This window comes from Chlorocebus sabaeus, chromosome 25 (genome assembly GCF_047675955.1).
Source record: "Chlorocebus sabaeus isolate Y175 chromosome 25, mChlSab1.0.hap1, whole genome shotgun sequence".
Taxonomy (NCBI): Eukaryota; Metazoa; Chordata; class Mammalia; order Primates; family Cercopithecidae; genus Chlorocebus; species Chlorocebus sabaeus.
Window position 1 is genome coordinate 10,065,521 of NC_132928.1, and position 13,210 is coordinate 10,078,730.

The 13,210-nt window shown below is 38.8% G+C and overlaps 1 long non-coding RNA gene across 1 annotated transcript in view; it reads left to right on the plus strand.

Moving 5' to 3' along the window:
* LOC119619589 (uncharacterized) overlaps positions 1-13,210 on the plus strand; it is a 117,768-nt gene that overhangs the window by 72,000 nt on the left and 32,558 nt on the right. The window lies entirely within an intron of this gene.

Genomic DNA, 13,210 nt, shown 5'->3' on the forward strand with positions numbered 1-13,210 from the left:
GTGGGGTAACTTTGTAATTAGAATGATTAAATTCTTGGGCCCTGTCCTTTCTTCCTCCCTCAGGAAACTCTGTAAATGTTGGCTGACATGCCCTTTTTCCATTTCAAATGAATAGATCATGCATTAATCACTAATTCATTCAGATAGTTACATTTCATCTTTTGGTAGCATCCATATGAGAGTAATGTATTTCCAAATAGTATTACACTTAACTTCATTCAGCAGCCGGAAAGAACAATAATGAAAATGTTCAGTGACAAAGATTATTTTAAAGAAATCTAAGTTTCTTGATAATTCCCATAAATATTTATTTCACATTGATGTGATTGATTTCATTTCCTTGCATCTCAAAATTACCTCATTTAACTTTACAACTATCTCTAAAAAATAAATACAACATTTTTCAGCATTTTAATTTTGGTATTTGTCACTAATTTATTAATGATGAAATGAAATAATTCTACAACAGTGTCAAATAGTAAGCATAAAATTGATAAGCAGTTCCCTCTGAAGAGCTATCTTATAAGAAAATCTTACTTATTATGTTGGATAAAATTTTTAATATTTTTGTCAATTCATAGGTTTCTAAATAATAATTAATAGACGTCTTAATTTTATTAAGACTAAACAATATATTGATTTCTGAAATGTTTCACCGAGATTCTTACCTACTAGTCATTGATGAAAAACAGAAGGAACTGCTAAAACATGGTGGTCTTTTAATTTGTTTACAAAGCCTTATTGGCAAATCACAGCTGGTCCCATTTTCTATGATACAATCAATGACTGGAAAGGAAATTATTTTTCTGTTTAATATTTTTAAAGAATTCTAACTACTGACATACTTTTTTTGTACTTGATCAGTACTTTTGAAAATATCAGTTTTTCTGCAACTCTTTTTTCCCTTGCAGATCCTTTGTATGTGAGCAGTAAGTCTTCATTATCATACAAGATGCTTTCATATACTTGACATAAAAATTTACTTGTTGCAGTTCATTACATGGCTAATCTTTCAACACTGCTATCAACTCTTCTTGATACAGTAACACTGCTCAAAAGAAAGGTTAAACAAATTATTTGCATTTTTTCCATGATCATTTTACTAAATTCTTGCATAGCTAGTAAAGTTAGCTTTTCTCCAATATTAGGTAGCTTATTACACTTTAGCAATCATTTGTATTGCTAAGACTCGTCCTTTTTCTGATTAAAAGACTATTTGTGAGTATTCCAGGGACAAGATCCCTTGGAAATGTGACATACTTTTGACAACTTTATTACGATGTTTCTTTGTAAAATGTTTCTTTAATCTTCATGACTTTGTTACTTCATTAGAAAAAACACACTGGGAGAGAAGGCATTTCCATAACTTATCTTTAATGGGCAAATCTATATAATCCAATTTCAAATTGTCAGCTGAATCTTGTTGCCATTATCTTTTATGTTTGATATTTTGAAACAAGATCTAACGATATATATGTATACATATCTTCAATCATCAAGAATGGAACAACTACTAGTATAAACGATAACAAGTATCTTGTATTAGAAACAAAAATCCTATGACCTGAGTTTCTCTTGGTGGCATAATTTTCCAAAATGTTGAGCAAATCTTTGTAAGGTAACAATGTACAGTCTTCATTCATACAGTAGCTGCATTTATGGAAAATTAATATATATACAAACTATTAAACAGATTACTTAATTTAATTATAAAGAAATTAAGGTCAAGCTTCAGGTGACTGTACCAGTTAAAAGTGTTTTAAATATATTTTTTTCTAATCTGAAGGTGTGGAACAATTTTTTGTAGTTTGGTTCTTCCCTGAACATAGTAAGGCATCTAGCATCCCCGGTCTCTTCTCACTAAATGCTAGAAACCTCCCAAACTTTGTCTCAACTGAAAAATTATGACCGATTTCTGAAATGTTTCCTGGAGATTTTCCATCGAATGATGTTGGGTAAAAGAATAATTGTGAATTGAATGTGGGCTATCCTGTAGGGTTACATGCTTAGGGTTGCACATTCCAAGCCCTGCCTATAAATGCCGGATGGAGGGAATGAGTGGGAGATGTGATCCAGGCTGTGCTCAGTCCTACCTGGAAGAAGGGAGTAGGCACCAGCTTTTTCTTCTGTAAAAAAGTATCTTCCTCTTGCCAAGAAGTCATCCAGAGGGGCCACTGTTTTCTTATTTTTATGAAGGCACTGTAAAATCAAATTATGTACAAAATGGCCAAGCAGGTGCATCCACATCTAATTAAATATATATAGATAAGAAGTAAGCAAAAAGCCTTCCAACTTTTAAAATCGAAAAACTGTTTGTCTACAATATTTTCTTTATTTCAACAGCATTGTAATTGTGGATAAATGTGTATTATAGCTTCCTACTGATCATTTGAGAGACATAGAGGGCAGAGGATGGATGAAATTACACGCAGCCATCTTTTACATGAACTCAGAGCTTCAACTTTTGCTCATTTGTACCATATATCATAGCTGGCTTTCTAGTGAAAACTTAATGCATCATTGACTAATTGTTAATAGTTTTGTTACAGGTTGGGGGCATGAATAGAGATGAATCCTATCTAAATATGCGAATAGATCATAGTTTCTAATCATTCTTTACTGAAAACACTAGACATGTTTATTTTGTTTTACCATGACATTTATGCTGATCTTAGTTTCTTCTATATAATCCTAATTTGCAGCCAGGGTTGAGGGCCTCCTGACTGGAGTGGTGGCACTGAAGCTGTAGCCTGGAATAGAGAATGGTGTGTATCTGTTGTTTCTTCTAAATAGCACAGTGTAGTGACCTCAGAAAACTGGAAAGAACATGGGTCCAACTCAGGAGTAGCAGCATCACAATAGAAGGACACTTGACTGAGTAGATCTAGGTGATAAAAAATATTTCTAAAGATTGTTTTCTGAGTCACTATTGCCACTGAAAAATAATGGTAACAAGCCCCAGGAAAAGTTTTATTTGGCCAGAGTCCTCATCCAAGCCCAGTTCTGACACTTCTAGACATTCTTGGTAACTTAGCAATGAAATATCTTCTATTACGGAAAGGCAGTGTTCTTGAATACATACTAATTCCTCTCCATGATGTCTCGGGCCAGTTACCACATGTAGTTGTTGCAGCCTATACTGGGCTCCACTTCCCACTGGCTTAGTTCCTCTGCCCCAGCCCTTCGTCTTGCCTGACTCCCACCTGTGGACTGGTAGGTACCTCCTCAAAGAACCTACTCAATGCCTCTGCTCCAGACCTCTTTGGACACCATGTCTCTGAGTCACACATGTATGTCTCTTAGCCAGAAAATGCACTAGGGCTGAGGGTGGGGGAAATGGGGTGTAGTTGCAAGTTGCAGTTAGAGAAGGCAAGGGAATGCCCCTTATCCTAGAGTTTCCTTGCTTTCTGGAGGATTGAGTCAGAAATTCTGGGTCTGTTACATGTTACTAATAGGGGAGATGTATCATGAAGGACTTGCGTGTGCAGGTTCTAGGACCAAGCAGATCTGAATTTGAATCTTAGCTCTTCCATCACCTGTGTGAATGACCCTCCTTAAACTCCAACTACTTCACTCAATGGGGATAATACTAGCTACAATGTGAGTGACTTCCATGCACCCCTTTTTGAAGGTGTCTTAACCCAAATGTGTAGATACTAATCCAAACACCCCAGATGTAGTTCAGATGTTGACTTCCTGAACCCTCATGGAGTCTCTTCCAGACAACCTGAAGCCAGTACCTCAGATACCGCTAAGGCAAATGAGAGCAGAACTGGACTCCAGGCTACTTGTTGTGTTAGGGTAAATACTGTGTTAGTTAGAGGAAACAGGCTACTTGATGTGCAAACAGAACAAATAAAAATATTGAAGAAGAAATGTTCTGTGATTTAAAATTGTCATAAAATATCTTAATAACTCGAATTCAGGCAATTCTGGTTTTCATCTAGAGAACAGGAAAAAAAAAGATGATGACAAGCATGACTATAGAACAGAGATTATAAGTAGAATTAACATATATTTGGTTGTTTTTCCCTAGTGGATTTGAATGTAATAATGCTTTATTTTTTGGGTGGGTGGGGCTGGGCATGAGGAGAAGGATAATATTCTCTTTGAAAATGCCCCTTTTAGAAGCATGCCTCTATTTCTTTGTTTGAGAGTGCATGCACAAATGCAAAGACCTAATCAACACATTTATTTTTAGGACAATAATTTCATTGCCATGAGTCTCCTTCTTAGAATAAGGCAGGTTATTTTGCTAATTTTTTGGCACCCTGGCATCACCTGATGCTAATCACCAGACACAGGACACCTCGCAGCTCTCCGCAGCAAGTTAAAGTGATTGAAGGGAGAATTGGCTTGGGTTCTCTCCTTCTCCCGGCCCCCAGGCTTTTGTGTGGTTTGGGGCTGCTTTTATGAGACAGAGAGATTTTCTTTCAGGAAAAGAGGGTGAACTGAAAAGTCCTTTGTATCTTCCATAACCTGGGGAGAAGGGTTTCAAATCTCCTTAGTCTGGAAGGCAAGGGTGGCTGAAAGCTAACAAAGAAAACCATTTTAAGCTTGATGAGCTGAGAGAAGGGAGACTATTTGAAGTTCTGGAAAAGTCCCAGAAGGTGGCTTTTCTACCTTTTAATATAAATGTGTGACTAGACTCTTAGAGCCAACTTGATCTATGTGCTCTTGGTGGGCACAGGCCTTGAAGGCTGCTACTGTTAGCAGCGAAGTGTCATGTGCACCCTCTCTTGAGACCGAGCTAGTGATGGGACCTTATGCTGGACTGGTTTATGCATGTGCTAGAACAACCTTTAGAATCACCTAATTAAACATATTATAATGTCAGCTCACGGTGCAAACACTTTCTCTTAGAAAAATATAATACTTATTCTGGAATGGGAAAAGATTTTTTTTTTTTTTTTGCATTTAATATCAGCAATTTACTAAGCTTTAGATTTTTGTATTAAATTTCTACCTTTTGTATTTTCCCAAGGTTCTTGATTAATTTTCAAAGCGTGGAAAGAAATCTTGGGCTTCCCACCTCCTACCACCGGCTTCCCGCTTCTTCCTCCACTCTAGTGAAATCATGCAATCCCAGCACTTGGAGGGGCGCTCTCTTTGAACTGCTGCTGCTGAGACCCTGGGGGTGGAGTTGATTATTTTTGCACAGGGGCATTAAAATGCCAGACATCAATTTCTTGTCTCCTGGTGAAGATATCTATACATTGAAGAGGTGTGCTTCAACGCTTTTCAAAGAATTTTTGCAAGTGCAAATTATGGGAACCCGAGAGAATTAGCTATATTTCTTTAAATAAATCCCCTCAAGGTCCATCTGAAGATGGTTGTGGAGATGGTTGTGGTTCTCTAAGAAGCAGTAAATTCTGCCTGGGGGAAATGTTGCACCAATACCCCTCCCCACCCTCATTCTCCAGCAAGTAGCCAGCGGTGTGGGGTGGGGCTGCTGCAGTGATGGCACATATTAGGTAATACCCCCCGTTAGACTGCAGATGTGTGAACTAGTTTAAAACTTTTATTAGGGTTTTTATTAGACTCCACTGCAGTCTTAGCCTCTTTACAGTTGCCAACTTAGCCAGTTGCTCACAAGTTATAACAAATTAGGAATACCTAATGCCTAAGCTATTCTTACACTTTGGGGGCAAAATCCCAAACAAATCATAGTCTTCCTTGTGAATCTAGTCTCCATTTAAGAAATTGCACTTACAGGCAGAATGGCGCTTGAGCCAGGGTTTTGTTATGGCTTTGTAATAACAGTGTCGTTCAATTCTCCTAAGCACATAAATCCCGGATCCTTTATCATTTTCTGCCTGGCCACGGAATGCCCTCTCTTAGGTCTTTGATGGCCTTCCAAAATCTTTTTTTTTTTTTCCTCTTCTTTTTATTGCACGTATTCCTTAAGTGACCTTAATTCTTCTGTGAGTGCCAGATTGGCGTCTCTGAAAGCTGACATTGGCTTGCCATCCCCAAAAGAGGTATTTACTAAGTAGAAGATCCCCATCCTTCCTCTGTATGGGGGAAGAGCTCAGGAAGAGGAGGACACCTCTCTTACCTAAAGAGGCAAAGCAGCCTGGTCTTTGGCTTCAAAGATTTTTATTATGTGCCAGTGAAACAAGCTTACCGTACTGTCTAGCTCCTTCATCTGAGAAAGACATTAATCTCCTTCTATTTAGACTGATGCACATAGGAGTGAATAAGTACAATGTAGTTTTTTTCCCCCTTGGAGTTAATAGACATGCATTGAAAAGTGTCCATTCACCAGTCCTCAAACTTTTTTCCCGAAAGGTCTCAATCTAGGCACAAAAGTGACATTATTGGGCACTAATAGCTTCAATAAAACATAATCTTTTGGACAAACTAAATAAGAGGATAGCATAATGTTTAAAATCTGAAAAAAAATTTGTTGAATCATTAAAATGTTATATTTGAATTTATTAAAAATATCTTCAACTGAGTACACAAGGTTGATGTATAAAGATTACCTGCCTTGTCCATAATCCAATATTCAAAGAGGTGAACTCAATTTAGTATATCTCTTCATTTTATCTATTTTTGACAGTTTCTGTTTTACTTCTTGCTGCAATGTTACTTCCTGTGGTAATGGTTACAAATCAGGGAGTAGGTTAAAAGTTTCTAGAAAAATTATGCAGGTGTTAAATCATGTACACCTAATCTCTTTCTTTTATAGACAAAATTGAGGCTCAGAGAAAAGAAAAATAGTTTACCGGAAAAACCTGGGTACAAATTCTCTATTACATCCTACATGTTTGGCCTTGGGCAAGTTGTTCAGCCTCTTTGTTGCTGCAGCTGTGAAAAAGAAGCAATATTAGCTATAAGGTAAAGCTATGATGCTGATTAAATAAATGATATACAAATTATCTGGCACAGAATAGGTGTTCAGCAAACCACCAGTTGCCTTCCCTTTTCCTAAAGTCTCCATGGGGTTGTTACATGTAACAACATGGAGTTGTTAAATATTTGGGAGCAGAACACAAGAGTTGGCCCTCAATCTTGTGTTCTTCCCATTTCACCCTGCTGCTTCCTGCTGAGATTTATAGGGAAAGTACCTTGTCGAATAATAGCTAGCTGCTGCCTCTCACTTGGGAGTGTGTTGGGGAGATGGTGTGAGTGAAAGGTAGATGTGTTACAAATCCTGACTACCAACATGGCTACCACCAATTACAGGAGGGTCACTCATTGTAATAGAAAGGGGCTGTTGGTGGCAGAACTGTGTTTTCAGCATCCACAGCTGACAGTGCCCCTGAGGTTATAGAACTGTGCCGAACACAAGCTCACAGCTGTGAGCGTGACACTGATGATAAAGCAATAATCCTCTCTACCTAATGTGCTTCCAGGTTGAGTGGCTGTCTGCCTTACCTAAATAGGTTTTGTATAGACGTACATTTGAATGTATTCATTATACTCATAAAAACTGGTGGTGGCTTGAGTAAACTCATTCTCCTGGAGAGATAGCCTGAAATCATTCACTCATCATTCGTTTCTTCCTCAGAAATATCCTGAGCCCTATCGTATGCTTAGGATTTATCAGTGCACAAAGAAAGATACAAACAAGGAGTGTACACAGTCCTTTAAGTATTTTACAAGTCTGGGGTTTGCTAACAGACCTGGAAACTTAAACAGCAAACCACAGCAACAATTTTTTCATTCATTCATTCATTTAATATATATTTATTTAGAAAGAATGCTGACCACCGACAAGGCTTTGGGCTAGGTGAAATGTAGCATAGAAAGATGAACATGATTTCTCTCCCTCCCTCCCTCCCTCCCTCCCTCCCTCTCTCTCTCTCTCTCTCTCTCTCTTTCTTTCTTTCTTTCTTTCTTTCTTTCTTTCTCTTTCTTTCTTTCTTTCCTTCTTTCTTTCTTTTTTTCCTTTCTTCTTTCTCCTTTTTCTTTGAGGCAGAGTTTTGCTCTTGTTGCCCAGCCTGGAATGCAATGGCACGATCTTGGCTCACTGCAACCTCTGGCTCCCAGGTTCAAGAGATTCTCCTGTCTCAGCCTCCAGAGTAGCTGGGATTACAGACATGTACCACTGTGCCTGGATAATTTTGTATTTTTAGTAGAGACAGGGTTTCTCCATGTTGGTCAGGCTGGTCTCGAACTCCTGACTGCAGGTGATCCACCTCGCTTGGACTTCCAAAGTGCTGGGATTACAGGCATGAGCCATCGTGCCCGGCCCAATATGATTTGTTTCTAAGCAGCATACAGTTAGATGAAGAAAGGACATTAGAGTGTTGAAGACAAATTTAATACCTAGTATATAATATATGTATAGCATATAAGTATGAATAAGATGTACTAGGTAAATGATGCAAATTATGATAAATAGTCAAATAAATGCAAATAAGTTTGCATTTGGCAAAGCCTCTGTGATCCAATCAGTAACTCTTGATCCCTAAGGTCATTGAGTCTTGCCCATCCTGCCTCCACAGTCACTTCTTCCTTCATTCCCTTTTCCTTTCTTGTTTCCACTATATTTGGCCCTTCTTGTCTTGGTGCAATGAGTGACAGACATTTTCTCAGAAGGAATGATGCTTGGAGGATGAGTGAGAATTAACCAGGTAGAAAGGGGAGGGCATTTTAGGGAGTATAAAAGCATGTGCAAGGGTCTGGAGAAAGGGAGGGATCATGGTGTGTATGAGGGACTGAAAGAAAGCAGGACAGCTGGAACAAGGGGCAACATGGGGCGAGATGAGTAGGAGGTGGGTGGGGTGGGGACACAGGGTATTTTCAGTTAGGCCATGCAGAACTTGTGGGTCATCAGAGATACTTTTGTTTGTATTTGAAGAAGCTCTTAAGAGCATGTCAAATCATCACAGTGTATCATGGTTTCAAACTAGAAGGAATCTTGAGTTTCTGTAGTCTAACCTTGACTTTATATCTGTCACAGTGTCTCTATTGAGTAAACTTCTGGCCTATGCTGAAGAAAACAACATAATTGCTAGGGAACCTGGGAATCCTGTGACTACTCATTCAACTTTTTTGTTGCTATTTCTCCTCTCTTATTTCTAAGTTAATCATTTGAAAGTGAACAATTCAGTGGTGTTTAGTCCATTCACAGCACTGTGCCACCACCACTGCTATCCAGTTCCAGAATATTTCCATCATTCTTAAACCCTTTACCCTTTAAGCAGGTTCTCCCCTTTTCCCCTCTCCCCAGCTCCTGGCAAAAACCAATCTGCATTCTGTCTCTATAGATTTATCCCTTCTGGATCTTTTATGTAAATGGAATCATAGAGCATATGGCCTTTTGCACCTGGTTTCTTTCACTTAGTAGTTTATCTGTGTTGTAGCATGTGTTAGTGCTCCATTCCTTTTTACTGCTGAATAATATTCCATACTCATTCCACTTGGGAATAACTCTGATAAAAACTCATTTGACTTTCTCCTGCCTCAGCCTCCCAAGCAGCTGGGACTACAGGCGCCCACCACCACACCCGGTTAAATTTTTGTATTTTTAGTAGAGACGGGGTTTCACTGTGTTAGCCAGGATGGTCTCGATCTCCTGACCTCCTGATCTGCCCACCTCGGCCTCCCAAAGTGCTGGGATTACAGGCATGAGCCACTGCGCCCAGCTGGCCTTGGTTTTTTTACACCTTCAGAGGAAGGTAAAGGAGTGACAGTGAGGTAATCACCATATAAGAAGAAATTTATATATCTGTTGAGTCCCTGTTGGTTATTCTAGCAAGGAATAAGGTAGTTTTTAACTTACAATGACTTATGTTTATACAGTTCCACCATGTGGGACAATTTTTGACAGTAATTTTCTGTTTAATATGTGGTATCTTTTGAGTTCCCAAACTTATAATCAGCGCCTTTTACTCATTTCCATTAAATATTCTTTGAATGTACATCCTTCCTGAAGTATTTTTAAAAATATAAAAGTAAATTGTTATGGAAAGTAAATCCCTTATGTTTACTGCTTTGGCAAGGCAGTGACTACAGCTTTTCTACCTCCAGTAAATCTCCCTGTAAAGTCAGCAGTTACCAAAGGCTACTATGTAAAGTGCCTTCTGGAAGAAAGTGACAAACTACTTAAATTTTGCATACCAGGAAGAAGAACGTATTTACTTGTTTAGTTATGGTTTTCATTTTCTCAGATTGTTGACTCATGGGATTTCTTTTTGGGGGATGTGGATTTTTCGAATCCACTCACTTTATTCTCTACTATTTCAATTATTTGATTTTGTTAGACTTTAAGAAGCTTGTGCAAGTAGCCACTTTTTAAGGTTCTTCAAAGAAAACTAACATTTGGCTGTTAGAGACCTCTGTGTGGACTGAGGTGGATGGAGCATGAAGCTCTGATTGGAGGTCCATGACAATGCATCGGAGAAGGCAAGGGGAGGTGACCACATGGAACAGGTCATCCAGACTTAGCCTCTGCCAGTGTGAAGTACTTACTCATGTGGATGATTGATTGGCCTATTAGAATCACTGAATCTGTTTGCCTAAATTTTCCAGTAAGTGAACCCAACCCACAATGCCTAGTCGGTTTCTATCCATGGGCCTTCTATCTGCACAATGTCTTTCTGTCTGTCCAAATACTAAAGGTCAGAGAATCCTTTGGAACTTTGAAGAGTTTGAACCCCATCAGCCACTCCCAGGTGGATCTGCACAACTTTAGAGGCCCTGTTTGTGGTCCGCTGTATAGTTTCACACTGAACATCAGACTTGGTTCAGTTTTGATCAATGGTTTTCTATAAACAGAGTCTGCTTTTGTCCAGCTCTTGCAATGGGACTCTTCAAGAATATAGAATAGGTTGTTGCCTTAGAATTTTTCTGTTATTTAAAGTTTCAGTTGAAGCCCCAAAGCTGAGAGCAGTGAGTTCTAAATATGCACACTCTTAACATAAACTTTCAAGATTTACCATGAGATCGCAAAGCTAGTCCTGAGACCCATATCCTATTAGTTAATTCCAGAATATACAATAGAAGGCAGAAGACAGAGATTTATTAGAGGAGGCTATATTTGGACGTAATTCACAGAAAAAGAGAATGTTAATGTTGCTCCCTCCACCAAATAAGTCAGAAAGGTCCCAAGAGCAACAGGTGGAGTCATGGGTCAGATACTATTGTGGTACAGGAGTGAAGCATGGTGAGAGATCACTCCAGAGCACCTGAGGTGGGTTCTGTTAGGCTTGGGGATATTTGAGATTTGAGAAAGTTATACCTGCCTTTGCCTGGAAAATTCTGAAGACAGAAGGCTAGCTAAAGTTGCCTGTGATGATAGGAAAGGAGGACAGACATAGGCCAATGTAACCAGGACAGACATGATACTTTAATCTGCACTGTTAACATTTTCCCATTTTCCATATCACTTTATTGGGTCTAGACCAGGGTTCCTCAACCTTAGCACTACTGCCATTTGGGGCTGAATAATTCTTTGTTATGGGAGGTTGTTGATATGGTTTGGCTGTGTTCCCACCCAAATCTCACCTTAAACTATAATAATCCTTATGTGTCAAGGGCAGGGCCAGATGGAGATAATTGAATCATAGGGGCAGTTTCCCCCGTACTGTGCTCGTGATAGGGAATAAGTCTCATGAGATTTGATGGTTTTATAAATGGGAGTTCCCCTGTACACGCTGCCTTGCCTGCAGCCATGTAAGATGTGGCTTTGCTTCTCATTCACCTTCCGCCATGATTGTGAGGTCTACCAGCCATGTGAAACGGTGAATCAATTAAACCTCTTTCCTTTATAAATAATCCAGTTTCAGGTATGTCTTTATTAGCAACGTGAGAACAGACTAATACAGTTCTCCTGTGAATTATAGGGTATTTGGCAGCATCCATGGTCTCTACCCACTAGATACTAGTAGTAATCCCCAGTTGGAAGAACCAAAACTTTATCCACACATTGCCAAATGTTAGGCATTTGAGGGGCGAACTTCACCTTGGTTGAGAACCAGTGGTGTAGACAATCAGCAGAACAAATGAGGTCCTGATTTGTGGTGTTTGCCAGTTTTTGTGTTATTAATGCCTTCACCTTAGCCAATGTCCAGCTATCAATGTGATGCAACTAAAGGCAAAGGGAAAGGGAGCTGGACATATTGTTTCCATTACACCCATACAATAGGTAAAAATAACTTCAAGAACATAGATGATAGTAAAACGATAATAATTAGGAAGTGTTGAGTTTTGAAAAATATATTTTTGTTTTTGATAAAATTTATTTATTTGAAAGTTTATATACTTTAATTTTTAATGATGCCTGTGTTTAACAACTGGTTTACAAAATTTCTGAGAATTTAACAGTCTGCTCTCATGTGCCAATGTGACTTGCCTGCAGCACACCACATTTATAGCCAAATTAGGAATGTAGAGAGGTAAGAAGATTTCTTGTCCTTACAGCTTACGATACAATGTCAAACTGACCCCAATTTGTGAACTAAATAATTATACATGGCATCTATATTCCAAGCATCAGCCATTCCCCAAGGGAGGCTTTCCTCTGGCATATTTAGGAAATTGAGGGGTGGTCTTAGTTCTTTCCCACATTCACCCATTGGACAGTTGACTCTCAGCATTCTACGTTCTTCACAGCCATTTCCAGTGTCATGGTGAGCCACTGGTTGTTTGCTGTTGTTTCACTCCTGGAAGTCTGGATCTCTTGCCTTTGATGATGTGCCTGCATCCTGAGCAGTAGAGAGATCAGCAAAGGCCACAATTTCATGTCTAAGCCACAGATGTTAGTTTTGCTCCTCTCCCCTGGTATATGCTTTTACTTTCTATGTCTTAAGAAATCATATGCTCTGAAATTTTCTTAATATTAATTTCTTCAGCCCCTTCCCAAGGGAGAAAAGCTCAATTCTGTATTTGCTCTTATCTTAGATGCCTTTTCCCTCTCCATCAACCCCCCTAGTGCAATACAGATAATCCGAAGAATATGTACAAACTCTGAGACAGTCATTTTAGAATAACACCAGCAATGGGTGGTATGAGTATACTTCACATCTATAGCTAGCTAGCTAGGTATCAGATGAATATATATGAACCCATATACGTGAAGTATATATATTTATTTACATATCTTGTATATTATACACACACACACACACACGCCCTCTTTGCATAGGTATAGAATACCAATATATATTCTATAGATGTAGCTACTGTTATAGTGAACAGTAGTTATTTCTGTGAATGTGGTCTGGGGTTGTGGTGGAGGAAGACTCATTTTTTTTGG